Source organism: Panthera uncia (assembly GCF_023721935.1).
Source record: "Panthera uncia isolate 11264 chromosome C1 unlocalized genomic scaffold, Puncia_PCG_1.0 HiC_scaffold_3, whole genome shotgun sequence".
NCBI classification, from domain to species: Eukaryota; Metazoa; Chordata; class Mammalia; order Carnivora; family Felidae; genus Panthera; species Panthera uncia.
The window spans coordinates 29,594,347-29,615,659 of record NW_026057584.1 but is presented as its reverse complement, the minus strand read 5'-3'; positions in this window follow the sequence as shown (position 1 = coordinate 29,615,659).

The following is a 21,313-nucleotide window of genomic DNA, read 5'->3' as shown; positions in this document are numbered from 1 at the left end:
AACATTTGAATTGGTAGACTGAGTGAAGCAGATTGCCTCCCTAATGTGAGTGGGCCACATCCAATCAGCTGAAGGCCTGAATAAAACAAAAAGACTGACTCTCTTGTGAATAAGAGGGAACTCCTCCTGCCTATTTGAGCTGAGACATTGATTTTTTTCTGGCCCTTCGACTCAGACTGAAACACTGGCTCAACTTTGGTCCTGAGCCTACTGGTTTTCAAATTGGAACTTACACCATTGGCTCTCCTGGTTCTCAGGCCTTCAAAGTCAGGGTAGAATTATATATTGACTTTCATGGCTTTCTACCTGCTGGCTAAGATCCTGAGACTTCTCAGCCTCCATGATTGGGTGAGCCAATTCCTTATAATAAATTTCTTTACGTGTGTGTGTGTGTGTGTGTGTGTGTGTGTGTGTTTGTCTGTGTATATATCATATTGGATATAGTTTTCTCTAATACAGTGCTTTTTTGAGTAATATGAATTACCAGAGTTCCAAGCCATGAGGCTACCTTTAATAAAATAAACTAGAGTTTAGATTTTTAATGTACTCATAACTAATACAGTATATAAATATTACAGTAAAACTATTTGATCAGAATTTATAATTATTAATCCAAGATGATAATTTTGAATTTTGCCATATACCAATAGACATTTTTTAATGGTTAATCCAATTTTTTTCAAACTTCTAAATCCTGTTTTAAAAATCTTGTTTAGTGTCTACTACTAACTAACTAGTTTGGGGCAAGTTACTTAAATTTTTGGGGATTCACTTTTCCTATCTCTAATATATAATGATACTGAACTAAATATTCTCCAAGGTTCCTTTCCATTACAGTGAGTGATCTGTGGCATTTCAGAATCTTCTGAGGTGAGAAAAAACATGGTGGACTGTATTTTTCAGAGAGCCCAATAAATAGCTGCCTAGTTGTCTCAACAGATTCTGTACAATTTAAAGGAGGGTTGGAGGCTGAAACATCACTCTGTTACTGTTGGAGGACTTCTATTCTCTGTGGGCAGCTCAATCCCAGTAGAAGAGAAAGGGAAGTTGGTCTGAGTATGTCCAGCTCAGATTATTCTTTTCAATTTTACTCATCAGATAAATCTCATCTGTACCCCAAGGGTGGAGACAGTAAAGGGACAGAGAGAAGCTAGGAGTAGAATGTAATAGACTTCCAATATGCTTTGGAAAGAAACATAGAGAATGGAAGAATAATTTCTCGCTAACAATATGTCAGAGCAGAAGGTATAAACTGGGAGATTAAAATAGGTAACCATGTGTCAAATTACAGAGGCACTTGAAACCAAAGACAATAGAGAGTCTCTGTAGGTACCTGAGAAGGAGCAAGGTGAAAACTAAACAAAATTTAAAGAAAAGCATAACCCAGTGATAAATTAAGAAAAAAAAATTTGGAGAGCAAAGAGGGATTGGATGGATTAGAAAGGAAAGAGGTGATAAAGGCTTAGGCATTTTGTTTTTGAAGGACATATTTCAAGAACAGAAGGGAGATACACGAAACAGGGTTATTCTGTCTTGATCTGAAGGACAGAGTTCATATGATCTAGAGTGGAAGTTATGCCACTATGGTCTTTGGTTCAGTGTAAGAAAGAGTTCAGGATTAAAACTATTGAAATGTGTGTTGGGCTACAGTCAGGTTTTTTTGTGCAGAGCAAGAGGAATGGTTGTGAGCCAAGTGTGGCTCACTTTCACGTTGTCTTTGAGTTCAGGAGGTATTTTTATTTTATTTATTAATTTAATTTAATTTAATTTAACTTAATTTAATTATTTAATTTTTCTTTAAAAAACTTTTTAAAGTTTTTTATATTACTTTTATTTTAGTTAGTTAATATACAGAGCAATATTGGTTTCAGAAGTAGCATTCAGTGATTCGTCACTTACATACAACACCCAGGGCTCATCACAAGTACCCTCCTTAATACCCTCACCAACCTAGCCCATCTCCCACCATTTTAAAACATTTGAATAAGTAGTTAATATTTAATCTCTTTTAAAAGTCACCACAAATCTGGATTTCCAATTCCTCTTGAAATATTAGGAGAACTAGCAGCAACGGGCCCATTTAACTGAAGATCACAACTGGATAGAGCTGTGTAGGGACTGCCCCATGTAGACAAGGCGCGTGTTCCCTTTTGGCCACAGTCCCAACAACTTCTTCTTCTTCTTTTTTTTTTTCCTTTTCTTTTCTTTATTTATTTTGGGGGGGGGGAGAGAGAGGGAGGGAAAGACAGAGCTCATGCATGCAGGGGAGGGGCAGAGAGAGGGAGAGAGAATGAATTCCAAGCAGGCTCTGCACTGTCAGCGCAGAGCCCTATGCGGGGCTCAAACTCGCGAGCCGTGAGATCATGACCTGAGCCGATCCAAGAGTCTGACACTTAACCGACTGAGCCACCCAGGTGCCCCCCCACCACTCCTAATTGCATGATACCTTCACTTTTTTCATTACCTGTCTGGTCCTTCTAGGCATTTGACTTTTCTATTCCTGTTATAGATGGAATCTCTGTTCTGAGAGGGAGGATGAATTTAATGACTTTTGACCCAGAACTTCTTTCATACCATGATTTCTTCTATTTTTCTCTAACTTTATGTTATTTTAAATATGACCAGCTTCCTTCTGTTGTGCTATTTTCATTATCCAAATTTTCAATATTCCGGTAATATTTCCTTTTGCTTTGGAACAACCATGTGAACTTTCCATCTGCAATAAACAAAAATGGCCAGCAGAATCTGCAGATAGGCTTGATCCCAGGCAAAATGAGTATGTGGCCAAATTTGTTAGAGGCATTGCTTCTCCCTCTCCCATCCCAGTACTCCCTCATTGAAAATGGAGGCTCCCTTGTTATAGGTGCATTCTTTCAGCTTACCCTCTCTAATCGTTGCTTAACAAAGCCCCACGGCACTCTGCATGGTTCCTGGTTTACCTGTTGGACTGTTTAGCATATCTTAATTTCTGAGAAATTATTCCAAAGCCATGACAGAAAAACTATATACTCCATAGTCACCCTAAGGAATACTGATCACAAGGGATTAGATAAGTGAGAAAATGATTCTAGAAAAGCTAGGGAGAGATGCAAGGACCGTGAGGGGACAGAAGCAATGGGAAGCTAGATGGCCAAGGGAGCAGTGGTAGGGCAGGGGAGGGACTGGCAGTGGAGGGATAGAGCAAAGTGTGGGTGCATAGCAGAGTGGGTATAGGTTGAACTTCTTCAAGTAGAGATCATAACTACTGTTGTTACCTTTATGTATCCTGGTACTGGACTGGAGGTGGTTCCTTTTGTGTTTCCCTCACCTGGTTGACTGAGCATGGCTTGCATCTCATTTCTTCATAATGATTGACAGAGAGCCAATAAAATAGATGAACACTTGGTATGATGACAAAAGGAAAAGAAACCCTAGGTACTAAGGAATATATATATTAATAATAACAAAACCCCTACAATATAATATGTATATGCAGTGCTCTACCCCATACGGTGGCTTTTCACTCACAAACATTGCCCCATTTCTCAGAAGAGTCCCAGAAAATGAAATGAAATACGCGTCCTTGGGTACCACCAAACTACGGCTGATGATTTGTCCCAAGGCTCATGCTATAGTAAAGCATCGTTGTCTTCCATGAGATAAATATTAAATATCAGAGACATAAACCAAACCTGTTACTTCCTTATGATAATTTATATCAACCAGCAAACATTTAACTAACTGTAAGTTCCAAAATATGATCATTGTCAAGTTTGCAGTATGTTAGAATTTATCAAACACTTTCATAGATACCACTTTTTAAATTCCTCATAAGGCTGAAACATGACCTTTGATTCTTCAGCCTTGAGTTGCATGTTCCTCCCACTGCACAGTTGTGCCTTCTGCTGTTCCCAGCAGTTCCTGAGTTTTGCGAAGGTACGTTTCCCATACGCTGTTCAGTAAGGCAGATCAACACCAAATGTGTTGTGTATCCCCAAAAGAATAATGTTGTAATTGAGGATTGCCTTCTTGACTTAGAACGTGAAATACCAGGGTCAGTAAATCGAAGATTAACTACCAGTATTTCTCTTTAAAAGACAATAAAATGGAAATGAATGTGTATACATTTTGATTGCACAGGGCTCAGATATATCATAAAGTTGATACAAAGACCAGAACGGGGGCGCCGGGGTGGCCCAGTTGGCTGAGCATCTGATTATTGATTTTGGCTCAGGTCATGATCTCACCGTTCATGGGTTTGAGTTCCGTGTTGGGCTCCATGCTTGCAGCACAGAGCTTGCTTGGGATTCTCTCTCTCTCTCCCCCCTTTTGTGCTCTCTCTCTCTCTCAAAAGAAATAAATAAACTTGAAAAAAAGAAGACCATAGCAATCCTAGCTCTACTATATTATAAATATGCCCCATCTAAACAAATACATTGGGTAAAATAGCTGTCAATTACATGTGCAAGAAGCCCTATGTATTTAACGTAACAGTGTAAAATATTCAGTGATACTGTCTTAAGTTCTACATGCAACCATCCTTTAAGAAACTACCACTTGTGTAGTTTTAGTTTAGTAGCAAAGATGGATGAGGCATACTTACACTAAAAATTATTCATTATTTATCTGACATTCAAATTTAACTGAATGTCTTGTATTTTCATTTGCTACATCTGGCAATGTAAGCCAGAAAGGTCAGGCATTTATTTGTTTATAAGTTTTTTATTTTTTATTTTCTTAAAATGTTTATTTTTGAGAGGGGGGGGGTGCACAAGTGGGGGAGGGGGAAGAGAGAGAGGGAGACACAGAATCCAAAGAAGGCTACAGGCTCTGAGCTGTCAGCACAGAGCCCCACGTGGGGCTCGAACTCACGAACGGTGAGATCATGACCTGAGCCGCCCAGGTGTCCCTGTTTATAAGTTTTTTAAAAGTTTATTTATTTATTTTGAGAGAGGGGGAGAGAGAGAGACTGAGAGAGAGAAAGTGCATACATGTGTATGCGTGAGCAGGGGAGGGGTAGAGAGAGGGAGAGAGAGAATCCCCCAGTTGAGTAGGGCTCAGACTCATGAACAATGAGATCATGACCTGAGCCGAAACCAAGAGTTGGAAGCTTAACTGACTGAGCTACCCAGGCGCCCCAATAAGTTTTTCATTTTAATTCCAGTATAGTCAACATACAGTGTTGTACTAGTTTCAGGAGTACAATATAGTCATTCAACAATTCTACCCATTACTCAGCGCTTATCATAAGTGTAGTCTTTAATGTTTATTTACTTTTTTGAGGCAGAACATGAGTGGGGGAGGGGCAGAGAGACAGAGAGCCACAGCATCTGAAACAGACTCCAGGCTCCGAGCTGTCAGCACAGAGCCCCACACAAGGCTTGAACTCACGAACCGTGAGATCATGACATGAGCCGAAACTGGACCCTTAGCCACCTGAGCCACCCAGGTGCCCCGACAAGTGTACTCTTTAATTCTTTTCACTCTATTTCACCCATGCTCCCACTGAACTCCCCTCTGGTAACCACCAGTTTGTTCTCTATAGTTAAGAGTCTGTTTCTTGGTTTGTATCTCTTTTCTTACCTTGCTCATTTGTTTTTCTTCTTAAATGCCACATATAATTGCAATCATATGGTATTTGTCTTTCTCTGACTGATTTATTTTGCTTAGCATTATACCCTCTAGCTCCGTCCATGTTGTTGCAACTGGCAAGGTTTCATTCTTTTTTTATGACTGATTAGTATTCCATTGTATGTACACACACCACCTCTTTAAAAAATTTTTTTTTAACATTTATTCATTTTTGAAAGGCAGAGAGGCAGAGCGTGAATGGAGGAGGGGCAGAGAGAGAGGGAGACATAGAAACCGAAGCAGGCTCCAGGCTCTGAGCTGTCAGCACAGAGCCCGATGCGGGGCTCGAACTCACGGACTGCGAGATCGTGACCTGAGCCGAAGTCGGACGCCCAATTGACTGAGCCTCCCAGGCGCCCCCACCACATCTTCTTTATTCATTTATCTATTGACAGACGCTTGGGCTGCTTCCATAGTTTGGCTATTGTAAATAATGCTGCAATAAATATACAGATGCATATATCTCTTTGAATTAGTGTTTTTGTATTTTGGGGGTAAATACCTAGTAGTGTGATTGCTGAATTGTAGAGAAGTTCTGTTTTTAACTTTTTGAGGAAACTCCATGCTGTCTGTCTTCCACAGTGGCTGCACCAGTTTACATTCCCACCAATAGTGCACGAGGTTTCCTTTTCCTCCGCATCCTCATGAACACTTATTGTTTCTTGTATTTTTCATTTTAGCCATTCTGACAAGTGTGAGGTGATATCTCACTGTGGTTTTGATTTGAATTTCCCTGATGCTGAGTGATGCCGAGCATCTTTTCATGGGTCTTTCGGCCACGTGTATGTCTTCTTTGAAGGTGTTCATGTCTTCTACCCATTTTTCATTGGATTATTTGTTGAGTGTTGAGTTGGGTCAGTTCTTTGTGTATTTTGAATACTAACCCTTTATCGGATATGTAATTTGCAAATATCTTCTCCCATTCGGTAGGGTGCTGTTTAGGTTGGTTGATTATTTTTTTTTTTTTTGCTGTACAGAAGCTTTTTATTTCGAAGTAGTCCAAGTGGTTTATTTTTGCTATTATTTCCCTTGCCTCAGGAGACATATGTAGAAAGAAGTTTTTATGGCCAATGTTAGAGAATTTTCTGCCTGTGCTCTCTTCTAAGATTTTTATTGTTTCAGGTCTCACATTTAATATATTCTGAGTTTATTTTTGTGTACGGTGTAAGAAAGTGGTCCAGTTTTATCCTTTTGCATTTAGCTATCCAGTTTTCCCAACACCATTTGTTGAAGAGACTTTTTCCCATTGCATAGTCTTGCCTTCTTTGTCAAAGACTAATTGACCATATAATTGCAAGTTTGTTCCTGGCTCTTCTGTTATGCTCTATTGATCTATATGTCTATTTTTGTGCCATATACTGTTTTGATTACAACAGCTGTTTTGATTACAACAGCTTTGTTATATAACCTGAAGTCTGGAATTGTGATACCTTGAGTTTTATTTTTCTCTTTCAGCATTGCTTTGGCTATTTGGGGTCCTTTGTGGTTTCATACAAATTTTAGGTTAGTTTGTCCTAGTTCTGTGAAAAATGGTTTTGGTATTTTAATAGGGAGTGCATTAAATCTGTAGATTGCTCTGGGTAGTGTAGACATTTAACAATATTTATTCTTCCAACCCATGACATGGAACGTCTTTGCATTTCTTTGTGTCATCTTCAATTACTTTTATCAATGTTTTCTAGTTTTCAGAGCACAGGTTGTTTACCTCTTTGGTTAAGCTTATTCCTAGGCATTTTAATATTTTTGGTGCAACTATAACTGGGATTGTTTTCTTAATTTCTCTTTCTGCTGCTTCATTATTAGTGTTTAGAGATGCAACATATTTCTGCACATTGATTTTGTATCCTATGACTTTATCGAATTTGTATGTCAGTTCTATTTTTTGGTGGAGTCTTTAGGGTTTTCCTCATACAGTATCATGTTATCTGCAAACAGTGAAAGTTTTACTCCCTCCTTACCAATTTGGATGTCTTTTATTTCTTTTTCTTGTCTGGTTACTGTGGCCAGCACTTACAGACCTATACTGAATAAGAGTGGTGAGAGTGGACATCTTGGTCTTGTTTCTGACCTTAGGGGAGAGGCTCTCAGTGGTTCCCCATTGAGTATGATGTTGGCTGTGGGCTTTTTATATAAGGCTTTTATTATGTTGAGGTACATTCCCTCTAACTCTATTTTGTTAAGGGTTTTTTATCATGAGTGGATGTTGTACTTTGTCAAGTGCTTTTTCTGCACCTATGAAATGATTATATGGTTTTTATCCTTTCTTTTATTGATGTGATATATCACATTTATTGGTTTGTGAATACTGAACCACCCTTGCATCCCAGCAATAAATCTCACTTAATTGTGGTGAATGGTTTTTCAAAGTATTGTTGGATTTGGTTTGTTAGTATTTTGTTGACAACTTTTGCATCTCTGTTCATCAGTGATACTGGCCTGTAGTTCTCTCTCTCTCTCTCTCTCTCTTTTTTTATGGTGCCTTTATCTGGTTTTGCTATCAGGGTAATGTTGGTCTTCATAGAGGAAGTTTTCCTTCCTCTTCTGTGTTTTGGAATAGTTTGAGAAAAATAAGTATTAACTCTTCTTTAAATGTTTGGTAGAATTTTCCTGAAAAGCTGTGTGGTCTTGGACTTTGTTTGTTGGGAGTTCTTTGATTACTAATTTAATTTCATTGCTGGTAATTGATCTGTTCAAATTCTCTATTTCTTCCTGCTTCAGTTTGGGTAAGTTATATGTATCTAGGAATTTATCCATTTCTTCTAGGTTGTCCAATTTGTTGGCATATAATTTTTCATAATATTCTCTTACAATTGCTTGTATTTCTGTGATGTTGGTTGTTATTCCTCCTCTTTCATTAGTGATTTTGTTTATTTGAGTCTTTCCTCTTTTTTTTTTTTGAAGTGGTCAGGCCTTTATATCCCTTCCTAAACCAGTTCAATGTGGATCACCCATGGAATGGTGTGATCTTAGGCATGCCTGGGAGTGGTATTACTCTCTGACATTGAAGCAATCCCTAAAGGGGCTGACATCTGAGAGTGTCTGCTGATACAAGTCCCATCAGCTAGGGCAACAAACCTTTTTTGAGGGACATTCTGGGCATCACAGCTCCATGTTAATTATACTATCTTTTTGCTATTTTTTTTAAGGTAAGCTCTGTGCTCAACATGAGGCTTGAACTCATGACCCCAAGATCGAGAGTCACATGCTCTACCAACTGAGCCACTCAGGTGTCCCTATTTTTGTTGTTTTTAATGTTTCCCTACAGTAACCAGAAATAATAAAAAAACATTTAATTACCTTTAGTACAACAATTAAAGTGAAGATTATTTTTTTCAAAACCAGTCTCTGCAATATTCAAATACTGCATACAAAAGTAAATGTGTAAGAATGGTCATTGTTCTTTTCTTTCATTATTGTCTGTTTACTAATAAGGACTAGGGGGGCCATACGTATGAGTTTTTCTAAGACATTTTTGGCTTACATGTCCTCTTTTGGCTTAAATATTAATAACACCCATTTCACTCTCAAAAGTTCCTCGGTTTGGAAAAGAAATTCTTTTGGTCTCCTTATTAGGATCCTCTTAGTGCTTCTCATGGCCAATGGACATTATTTTCAACTTCTGTACAATGAGAAACGATATTGTTGAGCTTTATAACCCCATAGAGGGACCCACTCTCTTTTTCTAGTTTCGGTTTAAGGAAAGTTCTTATAAGGCAAGGATCTCCCCTCTCCTTTTCTTTTCTTTTTAATTTTTTTAATGTTTATTTATTATTGAGAAACAGAGACAGAGCACAAGCAGGGGAGGGGCAGAGAGAAGGGGAGACACAGAATCCGAAGCAGGCTCCAGGCTCTGAGCTGTCAGCACAGAGCCGGACGTGGGGCTCAAACTCACAAACCACGAGATCATGACCTGAGCCGAAGTCAGATGCTTAACTGACTGAGCCACCCAGGCACCCCTCCCCACTCCTTTTCAACATCATACTGGATTCTAGCTAATGCAATAACACAAGAAAAGGAAATAAAAGGTATACAGATAGGGAAGGAAGAAGTAAAATCGTGTTTCTTCACAGGTGATATCATCTATGTAGAAAATACAAAAGCATCAACAACAACAAAAGTCCTGGAACTGACTAGCAATTATAGAAAAGTTGCAGGACACAAGGTTAATATACAAAAGTTAACTGCTTTCTTATATACCAGCAATGAACAAGTGGAATTTGAAATTAAAAACACAATACCATTTATATTAGAACTCCCAAAAGTAAAATACTTAGGTATAAATCTAGCAAAATACGCAAGATCTATATGAAGAAAACTACAAGACTCTGATGAACAAAATAAAAGATATTTCATGTTTATGGATAAGAAGATTTAATATTGTCAAGATGTCAGTTCTTTCCAACTTGATCTATAGATTTAATGCAATCCCAATCAAAACCTCAGCAGGTTATTTTGTGGATATTGACAAAGGTACAATCCATGAAAGAAATAATTGTAAGCTGGACTTCATTAAAATTAAAAATTTATGCTCTGCAAAAAACAATGTCAAGAGAGTAAAAAGACAAGCCATAGATGGGAGAAAATATTTGCAAAAGACACATTTGAGAAAGGACTGTTGTACCAAATATACAAAGAACTCTTAAAGCTCAACAATAAAAGGGGTACCTTGGTGGTTTGGTTGGCTAAGTGTCCAACTCTTGGTTTTGGCTCAGATCATGATCTCATGGTTCATGAGTGTAAGCCCTGCTTTGGGCTCTGCGCTGATGGCATGGAGCTTGCTTGGGATTCTTTGTCTCCCTCTCTTTCTGCCCCTCCTCCTCCTCTTCCTCTCTCTCTCTCAAAAATAAATAAATAAACATTAGAAAAAGCTCAACAATAGAAAAAACAACTGAATTTAAAAATGGGCCAATGACATGAACAAATATCTTGCCAAAGAACATACACAGATAGAAATAAGTGTATGAAAAGATGCTCCATGCCATATGTCATCAGGGAAATGCAAATTAAAACAACAATGATACCATTACATATCTATTAGAATGGCCAAAAATCTACAACACTGATAGCACCAAATGCTGGCAAGGATGTGGGACAACAGAAGTTCTTATATTGAGATGGGAATGCAAAACGGAACATTCACTTTGGAAGACAGTTTAGTGGTTTCATATAAAACTAATCATACTCTTACCATATGATCAGCAAGCATTCTTCTTGGTATTTACTCAAAGGAATTGAAAACTTACGTTCACACAAAAGCCTGCACACAGATGTTTATAGCAGCTTTATTCATAATTGCCAGAACTTCAAAGCAACCATGATGTACTTCAATAGGAAAATGACTAAATCAACAGTGGTGCATCCAGACAATGGAATATTATACAACACTAAAAATACATGAGCTATCAAACTATGAAAAAATGTGAAGGAACTGTAAAATTACTACTAAGTGAAAGAAGCCAGTCTGAAAAGGCTACATAATTCCAAATATATGTCATTCTGGAAAAGGCAAAAATATGGAGACGTAAAAAGTTTAGTAGTTGTCCAGAGCTGGGGGAAGAAGGGTAAATACACAAAGCATAGAGGATATTTAGGGCAGTAAAAATACTCTGTATGATACCATAATGACGGATGTATGTCATACATTTGTCCGTATCCATAGAATGTACAACAACCAAGAGTGATAGTTATGTAAACTATGGGCTTTTGGTGATAATGTGTCAGTACAGGTTCATCAGTTGTAATGAATGTACCGCTGGTAGGGGATGTGATAACGGATGAGGCAGGGAGTATATGGGAAATTGCTGTACCTTGCCTTCAACTTTGCTGCAAACCTTAAACTGCTCTAAAAAAAGTCTTAAGAAAGTTTCAAGTAAGGACTTGATTGGCCATAGTGAGTCAGTCAAATGTGCCTGGAAGATCAAACAGTGTGAGTGGTCCATCTTAGGTCAGGTACCTGATTCTAAATGAACAAACTATGGCTGGATTTGGAGAGGAACTCGGGGAGCAAGACCATGGATTATAGACCTAATCATGGGGACCTATTTCTTAGAACATTTTCAGAAGTGGGGAGATACCTGAGTAGGGGAGGTTCCCCAAGAAGGGTCTACTACAAATTAATTTAACACAATGTGTGGTGCTACTCGTTACTTGCACAAAATCTATCACTCAAATTTCAGATGCTACCCCTTCATGAACATATTTTAGGATTTGGATGGTTATGCTCACCTTATCTACCCTGGTCATGATTTTAAATTATTATTTTTTAAAGTTTATTTATTTCTGAGAGAGAAACAGGGCATGAGCTGGAGAGAGGCAGAGAAAGAGGGAGACACAGATCTTGAAGCAGGCTCCAGGTTCCAGTCTCCGGCTCTCAGCACAGAGCCCCACGCAAGGCTTGACTCACAAATGGTGAGATCATGACCTGAGCGGAAGTTGGTCGCTTAAGAGACTCAGCTGCCCAGGCGCCCCGTATACTGTTCATGATTTTAAAGTCTTTGAAAATATCCTCATTATTTATCTTGCCAGATGGTATGGTTCTTATCTTTTTAGGTGTTTTCATCTGGCAGCAGCTTGGTCATTTAAAATGCCTTTTCCTGGATCATGTTTAATTTCTTTATAGGACTTGTATGTCGTAGTTTGGTGTGTCATATTTTCTATTTGATTATCAGTATTGTTTTGCTGTCATTTTTAGATAAAGTTGTTTTATTCAGGAGGCAGTCAATTCCACAGTCTGTTTCCCACATTGGAGTTGAAAGGGTGTGTGTGTGTGTGTGTGTGTGTGTGTGTGCGCGCGCGTACGCGCATGTGTGCGTGTTATTGCCAGCTGCAATTTGGATAATAAACCATGGGTGCAGTGATGTTTGAAGGTGGGATGTATAGCTATTTAGATATATAAATAGTTTAGGTTACTCATTTCAAAACTTACTTGTTGATAATAAAATTCTTTTATTAGTTTTTGGCCATGTCACACAGCCTCAGAAAATTTGTTTATAGTTTATCTCAGTTCACCCAAACATTTTATTACATGGAAAAACTTACTGTGTTCTGCGGGATAGGGCATTTTAGCATGCAATATACCCCTTAGATAATTTATCAGAATAGCAAGTAAAAAGTCTTAAAACTTGTCTCTGGAGAATCCTCAAGTTTCTCTTTTCCTTCTGGAGAAGTGACTTTCTGTGTCGATCATTTGTTCTCTGTCCCTCAGCCACGTCTGTATCCACGATATGAATAGTCTAATCCCATGACAAGCTAACAGAGATAATCTAGCTGGCTCAGCTTTAATTTATGTGCTGCAGTATAGGAAATGACAAAAGGTGAGCAAAAGCATATTATATGATCTAAGGAGCTCTATAAATGTTAGCTGTTCTTTTTGCCTTAGAAGAACAGAATAAAAATATATAATGACTACTGATCAAGGTTTAAGCTTTCATAGTTATGTCTTTAGAAATCTCAACACGTTAATATGTTGGCAAAATATAATATTAATACTTAATAGGGTAGATTAATAAATGTTGCTAATTATAGTGTTGATCAGATTAAACTAAATCTAATGGGTGATGACGTAGTTAATTTAAAATATAGAAAAATTAAATTCTCTAGTAAGTGAGATCCTTGGCCCTCTCTTAGGGAGTGGTACTTCAATGTAAGAAACAAATATCTGCACCATAATTGATTTTGTTTTGGAATTATACAAATAATTGTATAGAATGGCTGCATTCAGAATTCTCTAGTAAGGAGTTAGGAACATAATTCTGAACAGTTCTGTGTATGGATCAATATGTCGGTGGTTTTAAACAGACAAAATAAAATTTTAAATTGTATTTATAGCCAAGTGCCATGATTTAAAAATATTATAGATCCTTTCAAGAGACAGTTTCAGGTATTTTGTTTTGGGGCGGTGGTCAAGTAGATTTTGCTTCTTTAGAGTCAGGCAAACATGGCTCCTGACCCAACTCTGCTTCTTAGTGGTCACATGACCATGGACATTTCTTCACTTCCCGAAGTCACAGTTCCCTCCTCAGTCAAACTGGGGGCAATAATGGTAGTTCCTTGGGCACCTGGGTGGGTCAGACAGTCAAGTGACTGACTCTTGATTTCGGCTGGAGTCATGGTCTCATGGTTTGAGCCCTCATCGGGCTCTGCACCGACGTCGTGGAACCCATTTGGGATTCTCTCTCTCTCTCTGCCTCTCGCTCTATGTCCCACCCCTCTTTCTCTCAAAATAAATAAATAAACTTTAAAAAATGTTAAAAAAAAAGTAGTTCCTTCTTAGAATTGCCTGAAATTAAATGAGGTGTCTAGATAAAGGGCTTAACTCAGTATCTGGCACACAGTAGGTGCCGTATAAATAATTCCTCTTCTCCCTCCTCCTTCTCCTTGTTATTGTCTTGTTTTTATTACTTCTTGTGTTCTTTTCTGTTTCTCACTGAATTTGGGACTATCTAAAACAGGATTTAAGAAGCTACAGTTGTCGAATTCTGAAGATATACTGAAGGTAGTACAAGAAAATTCACTAGATGAAAAAATTATCCCTTGGAAATATCTGAGACACAAAAGACTAGAGAGGTAGGAGGACAATAGCTATTGTATTTGGATGGATTTCCTCTGAGGTTGCACGGGGCCTCCCCCACAGTACTTTTCGTTCATGTTGGACAGCTTCCAGTGCTGCGATGCGCGGCTCCTTTATGCAGCCAGACTATGGGACTGGGTGTAGAGGGACTGGTCCTATTGGGACCGAGACTTCAGAGCTACAACCTTCTTTGTGTTTACAAAGCAATGCCATATGGGAGATCGGAAATGGATTACACTGTAGACTGACCAGGATTTTTGCAAGTCAATTTTTTTTTTTTAAACAAACCATGTACACAGCATGATAGAAAGTACTGGAAAGCCTGGAAAAAGAAAACCTGAATCCAGTCCCAGCTCTGCCACAGATTGATGTGACCTTGAGCAACAAGCTTAAACTCTGCTCCTTTGCTTCTATGATTGTACAATAATGACTTTGAATTCCTAGATGATCTCAAAGGTAATTTCTGACTCAAATGTTTTCTAATTCTATATTTTCTTAAGTCCTGTGGCAATTATACTAAACTGTTTTTGTTTTTTTTTGTTTTTTTTTGTATCATTCCTGGTTCAAGGTTAACTTGTGAAAAGAGCAGACATGGGGAAAAAGACCTCAGGAACAGAATAGGACTTGAATTCAGGGTTCCAATTCCAGTTATGATGTCAAGCAGCTGTATGATCTTGGGAAATCCATTGGCCCATTGCATTTAACCCTAGCTGCACATTCAGTTAATCTGGGAGGATATTAAAAACACTGATGTTGGATCCCACTCTTGAAGATTCTAAATTGTCAGGCATTGATAAGTTGTTAAAGCTCTCTAGGTAATTGGATGTGCAGCCAGGGTAGAGAATCACTGCAAAATCAGTGAGCCTTAGTGTCCTCACATCTTAAGATAGAGCTTCTAAAACATGGTAGTATTTGCTCTCTCCATGTCACAGAATTGAGGATCAAATAAAATAAAACAGATAAAACTACTTTGTGATGTGTAAATGCACAGTAATTATTAAAGCAGACATTATTAAAGGGCTTAGCTATTGTTACTATGCAAATGTTAGGGATTATCATAGGTATATTAATTCTGTTGCTGGGGTTCTAATCTTTTCCGATAAAATTCAATTGCTGTCTCTAAAAGTAGTTGAGGTCCCCCCACCTCCCACCCAATCCTATGTGGCAATTTCCTTCTGCAGAAATTCCTGGTGTTGCTCTGGGACCTGGTGAAGGCTTAATGATTATGTGTTGACTCAGATTATTCTTATTAACCACAATTCCTCTAAGCTTTGCATAGCATATATCATCACCACCAATCACCACGACATGCTGCTTTATCCCTTTGCGCTACAGCTTGTAAATGCTCTAAACTGTGGGTAAACTAGCCTAATGTGTGTGTCATGGGGAAAAAAAATTAAACTGTGTTTCAAATGTATCTTATTCTGTCAGGAAGTCTTAATTATCCTTCCTATAACATAATATTGTTAATATAACAACTGTTATATTGTTATAAACTTAATTATAGTTTTTTTCATATTTTAAAAATTTTATTGGAGAGAGGAAGAGAGAGTGAGAGAGCATGCACCAGCGAGGGAGGGGCAGAGGGAGAGAGAGAATCTTAAGCAGGCCCCCTGCTCAGCACAGAGCCCAATTTGGGGGTCTGATCTCACGATCCTGGGATCATGACCTGAGCCGAAATCAAGAGTTGGATGCTCAGTCGACTGAACCACCCAGGCACCCCCTTAGTTTTAGGTTTTAAGAGGGGTCACCTTTCTTTAGATATTTTCACACTTCGGCAGTTTGATACATTTTTGTGTGTTCGACTATTCCCCTAGAAATGTCTGTGGCCATTGCAGTTTTGATAGTAAATATCTTTTCTTTTCCCAGAAAAATAATACTGTTGGAACACTGTTGGAATAAGTCACATCCTGACTTCTGGAATTGTTCCACTGTGGTCTCTTCTTCAGAACGAGCACAGGTATATTTACCATAGACTTGTAGACTGATTTTTCATGAACTTGAAGGTTGCCTGAGATGTTGGGTGTGGCCCTGTGTCAGGAGAACATACCTGTTGCCTCACAGCCTCTTAGGACTGAGTTTTGGGGAATGCAGGCAGATCACTGATGGCAACAGGCTCCAGGAAGGGCTGCCACTGAGCGTTACTCCATCCCCTCAGCTGTCATGGCTGTAGCATTTATTCAGCATCTGTCTGCTCACCAGAAAATACACGTTGGCAAAACAAAAGGAAAGTCTGGGATCTTTCAGTATCTGTGCTTTTTTGGGAAATGGTTTCTGACATTCCCCTCCATTGTCTAAGTTTGGGAATTATCTCTAAAACAGAGCAATGCTTCTTTCCTTAAGAATCCCTTCAAGTGATGCATGTGAATTAAGAATGAAGCAACTACACGGGGCGCCTGGATGGCTCAGTCGGTTAAGCGTCCGACTTTGGCTCGGGTCATGATCTCACGGTTCATGGGTTTTAGCCCCGCGTCGGGGCTGTGCTGACAGCTCAGAGCCTGGAGCCCACTTCAGATTCTGTGCCTCCGTCTTTCTCTCTCTGCCCCCTCCCTGCTCACGTTCTGTCTGTCTCTGTCTCTCTGGAATAAATAAACATTAAAAAAAAGTTGAAAAAAAGAATTAAGCAACTATATTGTTAATTAAATGGATAGTTAAATTTCAGTGAGAAGTGGCTTTGTTTGGAGTTAGAGTCATGTATAGCATTGCATATGCTTTTCTGCTCACAAGCATAGGAGATAGTGCAGTTGATGAAAAATGTTAACCTTAAGATAGATATATATACACACATATAGTTAAAAATGGTAAGTTGACAAACTAGGCCTGTAGGCTGCATGCTTTTTACATTTTTAAAAGGGTTGTAAAAAAAAAAAAAAAGGAATATGCGTCAGAGACCATATGGCACACAAGGCCTAAACTATTTACTATCTGGCCCTTTATAGAAACTGTTTGCTGACCCTTGAACCACGTGCAAAGCACCAGTAATAGATCTCACTCCTTTTTTTTTTTCACTTTCCCCAAAAGCACACTGTCTTCTTTCTTTGGTGATATTAACTGCCACTCGCAAACTCAGTCTTCACAGCCATTCTAAAAAGAGAGGGAGAAACCTCCCTGAGCGGAATCTGTACCGGATCTGCCCCCAGCCAGCTCTCTTGACACTGAGCCCAGCCACCCTTGGCCCTTGTTTGTGCTGTTGCTGTCACTCTGCAGACCGCTCCCCGACATCATTGCCATCCACTAGTTTGCTGCATGCCTTCTTTGACCTTGGCTTTTTGGCCAAATCGTTCTTCCATTCTAATTATACTTGCGCATCTGCTCTGTTACGTCACCCTCCTTTTTTGCCAGCTTTCACCCACCAAGGCCCCTTTTCTGTGATGCCTTTATCTCCCTTCTCCCCCAGAGTCTCAGTGCGCTAGAGGCAGAGGCCTTCCAAATCTAATATTTCTACCCTTACTTTTACATGGTCTTGTCCAGGCCCAGTTTTCTCACTGGTTATAAAGTGGGTCCAGTTCTGCCCCTGTAAAGAGAGGACTTCTGGTGTCTTCCAGAACCAGACCAACTGAACCACTTACGTGAGCAGTATGGCTACTCTTTCTGGACACTGGTCGCACATCCCCTTGTTTGCGTTCACTTGGTGTCCATATCACTCGGTTAATTTCCTTCCCAAGGATCTTCTGGTCTCCTGCCTTCACCTACGACTGCAGCAGATTTCCATGCCTGTCACTTTGACCAGGCCACTCCAATGGTCCCTGATGTCCTTGGAATGCAGCACACATATCTAACCAGAGCTATCACAGCACTCAGACTTCTCATACATCCCTTTCTACATTCGAATCCAGCTTGCTGAATGCTTCCCTCTTCTGCCTGTGATTGGCTGTCTACTCAGCACACATTTATTGAGTGCTGACTCCATTCCAGGTACTATTGCAGGCTCTGGGCATCAGAGATGACCAGGATGCAGCCTAGTTCAGTATTTTTTTGAGAGGGGAAAGGTGACAGCACAAACATGAATATAGAGCAAAGCACCAGGTGGTGATTAACGAAGTATTAAATATCACGAGAGCACAGATAATATTTGGAACTAAACTGCATAACCATAAATATTCTAAACTATCTGATAAGAATATTTCCAAACTAACAAATTATCCACTTAAAGAATATTTAATTCTGGGTGGAGAGGGTACCTGGGTGGCTCAGTTGCTTAGGCGTCCAACTCTTGATTTCAGCTCAGGTCATGATCTCACAGTTGTGAGATCCAGCCCTGCATTGGGCTCTGTGCTGGGTACAGAGCCTGCTTAAGATTCTTTCTACCTCTCCCTTTGCCCCTCCCCCAACTCATACGCATGTGCGCGCACACGGGCGCTCTCTCCCCCCTCCCCTCAAAAAAAATTTTTTTTTGATTCAGTTTTTAACCTTCACTGAAATATATGGTTTAAGGAACAAACTTCTGGTAAGTTTTTCTGAGTGATTTACTCCTTCTGTAACTCACTATCTCATTTGCCTCCAGCCATGCCTATAAACATTAAAGTTCTGCAAATAAATGCAGTCTTTTGATTATAGTGTAAAAGACAACTTCCTGTAAACACTCCTGCTCCTTATTAGAAACTGAAATGAGTCCTCATTCTGTTCCTTGAGTGCATGGAATGGTGGCTTAAACTGGTGGATGTTCACTTGGTCCAGGTTGACAGATAGCTTTATTTACTGGAATAGACTTTTTTTTTTTTTTGCACTTTATTTATTATTATTTTTTAATATGAAATTTAATGTCAAATTGGTTTCCATACAACACCCAGTGCTCACACCAACAGGTGCCCTCCTCAATTCCCATCACCCACCCTCCCCACCCTCCCACCCTCCATCGACCCTCAGTTTATTCTCAGTTTTTAAGAGTCTCTTATGGTTGGGCTCCCTCCCTCTCTAACTTTTTTTTTTCTTCCCCTCCCCCATGGTCTTCTGTCAAGTTTCTCAGGAGCCACATAGGAGTGAAAACATATGGTATCTGTCTTTCTCTGTATGACTTCTTTTTTTTTTTTTTTTTTTTTTTTTTACTAATTTCTTTTTTCAACGTTTTTTATTTATTTTTGGGACAGAGAGAGACAGAGCATGAACGGGGGAGGGGCAGAGAGAGAGGGAGACACAGAATCGGAAACAGGCTCCAGGCTCCGAGCCATCAGCCCAGAGCCTGACGCGGGGCTCGAACTCACAGACTGCGAGATCGTGACCTGGCTGAAGTCGGATGCTTAACCGACTGCGCCACCCAGGCGCCCCACGTATGACTTATTTCACTTAGCATAACACTCTCCAGTTCCATCCATGTTGCTACAAATGGCCAGATTTCATTCTTTCTCATTGCCAAGTAATATTCCATTGGATACTGGAACTACTGGAGATACTGGATTGTGGATATATAAACCACATCTTCTTTATCCATTCATCAGCTGATGGACATTGAGGCTCTTTCCATCATTTGGCTATTGTTGAAAGTGCTGCTATAAACATTGGGGTACAAGTGCCCCTATGCATCAGCACTCCTGTATCCCTTGGGTCAATTCCTAGCAGTGCCATTGCTGGGTCATAGGGTAGATCTATTTTTAATATATTGAGGAAACTCCACACTGTTTTCCAGAGTGGCTGTACCGGTTTGCATTCCCACCAGCAGTGCAAGAGGGTGGAACAGGCTTTGAGACATTGTCACTAATTTCAGGAGAGTCCTTTCAAATAACTGCATCTTTGCGTCTTTCATTTCCTTCTTTTTTCTCATTCCTTGTACACCTCCTTCCTCCCAAGCCCTTTTTCAAGATAATAGCATTATATCAAATATAAGTAGGGAAAACTTAGCCAGGACATGCTTGTCTTGAGACACCCTCAAGAACACTGACCTACAAGTAGGAACTACAGGGAGGAAGAAGTGTTCATCAGCTTGCTCCAGTGTGACTCCTGCTATAGTGCACCACACATTTTTGTTTATTCATTGATGACATATTTTCTGAGTGCCTTCTTGGTGCCACAAACACCATACTAGGTTCTAGGGACAATACTGAGCCAAAGGGATCATTACTGCTGCCCTCATTTGGGGGAAACCAGCATCAGTTACAAGTTTACATTAATACATGTGTGATAATAAGTTAATATCTTAGTTATGATATAGACAGGATGAGCTAATATTAGTGTTTAACCCCGTAACAGCTCTGTGATCTCTGGTCTCTGTATTATCTGTCTGCCTTCCTCCCTCCTTCCATCTCTTTCCCCACTCCCTACCTCTTCCTTCTTTGTTAAATGGGGGTTGTTGGGGTGGAAAAATTTTCCTCTATATTTCAAAGGTTCTTCTGGCCGGTCTAAGAGTTAAACTGACACAAGACAGATTAAAGGAGAAAAATAAAATTTAATTTCATCTATATGAGAACTCTACATACATGGGAGTTCTCAAAACAGAAAGGTGAACTGAGATATATACACTATCCTGGGCTGAGGAATGGGATAGGTGCTGGGGGTTCCAAAGGAGAGAAGGTCAATGCACCTGGCAATAAGAATAAGCACGTTTGGTAATTAGATGCTTGCATTGCTGTATGGGGGTCACTCAGATAAATGTTATCCTTGGTAGTAACTCTTATTCTGAGAAAGATCCCCAATTTAAATTCTTTTAGGCAGTTAAGGGAGGGGCAAACTTTTCTCTTGAGCCCACAGGGTTTCCATTGCCTTCAGCTCTAAATAATCCACATGCCAAAGTGGCACATTTGGGGAAGCCTTTTTCTGAACCTCTTTAGGGTGGAGAATATGGCCAACAACACTAAACCCTGTCATCACTATGGTGCTTTATACTCGTAGTTTTTTCTTTTAGTTTTGGAACTCTGGATCCCCCGCAGTGGATGTTATAATCTCCATTTTAAATACTAATAATGGAGTAAGACAACATTGTTATCACTCACCGCCATTGGATGGATGAATAAAGGAAAGCTTGCATTGTGGGGCTTTGGGGGCAGAAATATGTCACAGGCCCTAAATGGAAACAAACCGTAGGATTTAGTGGCTGCTAACCTACCTAACTCAGGGACTCTGGATTTACATTTTTTTACAGCAGCAAGAGAAAAATCGCCCCCTTACTCTGAAGAAGTCAGGGCTGGATCTCAAAATCTGTGG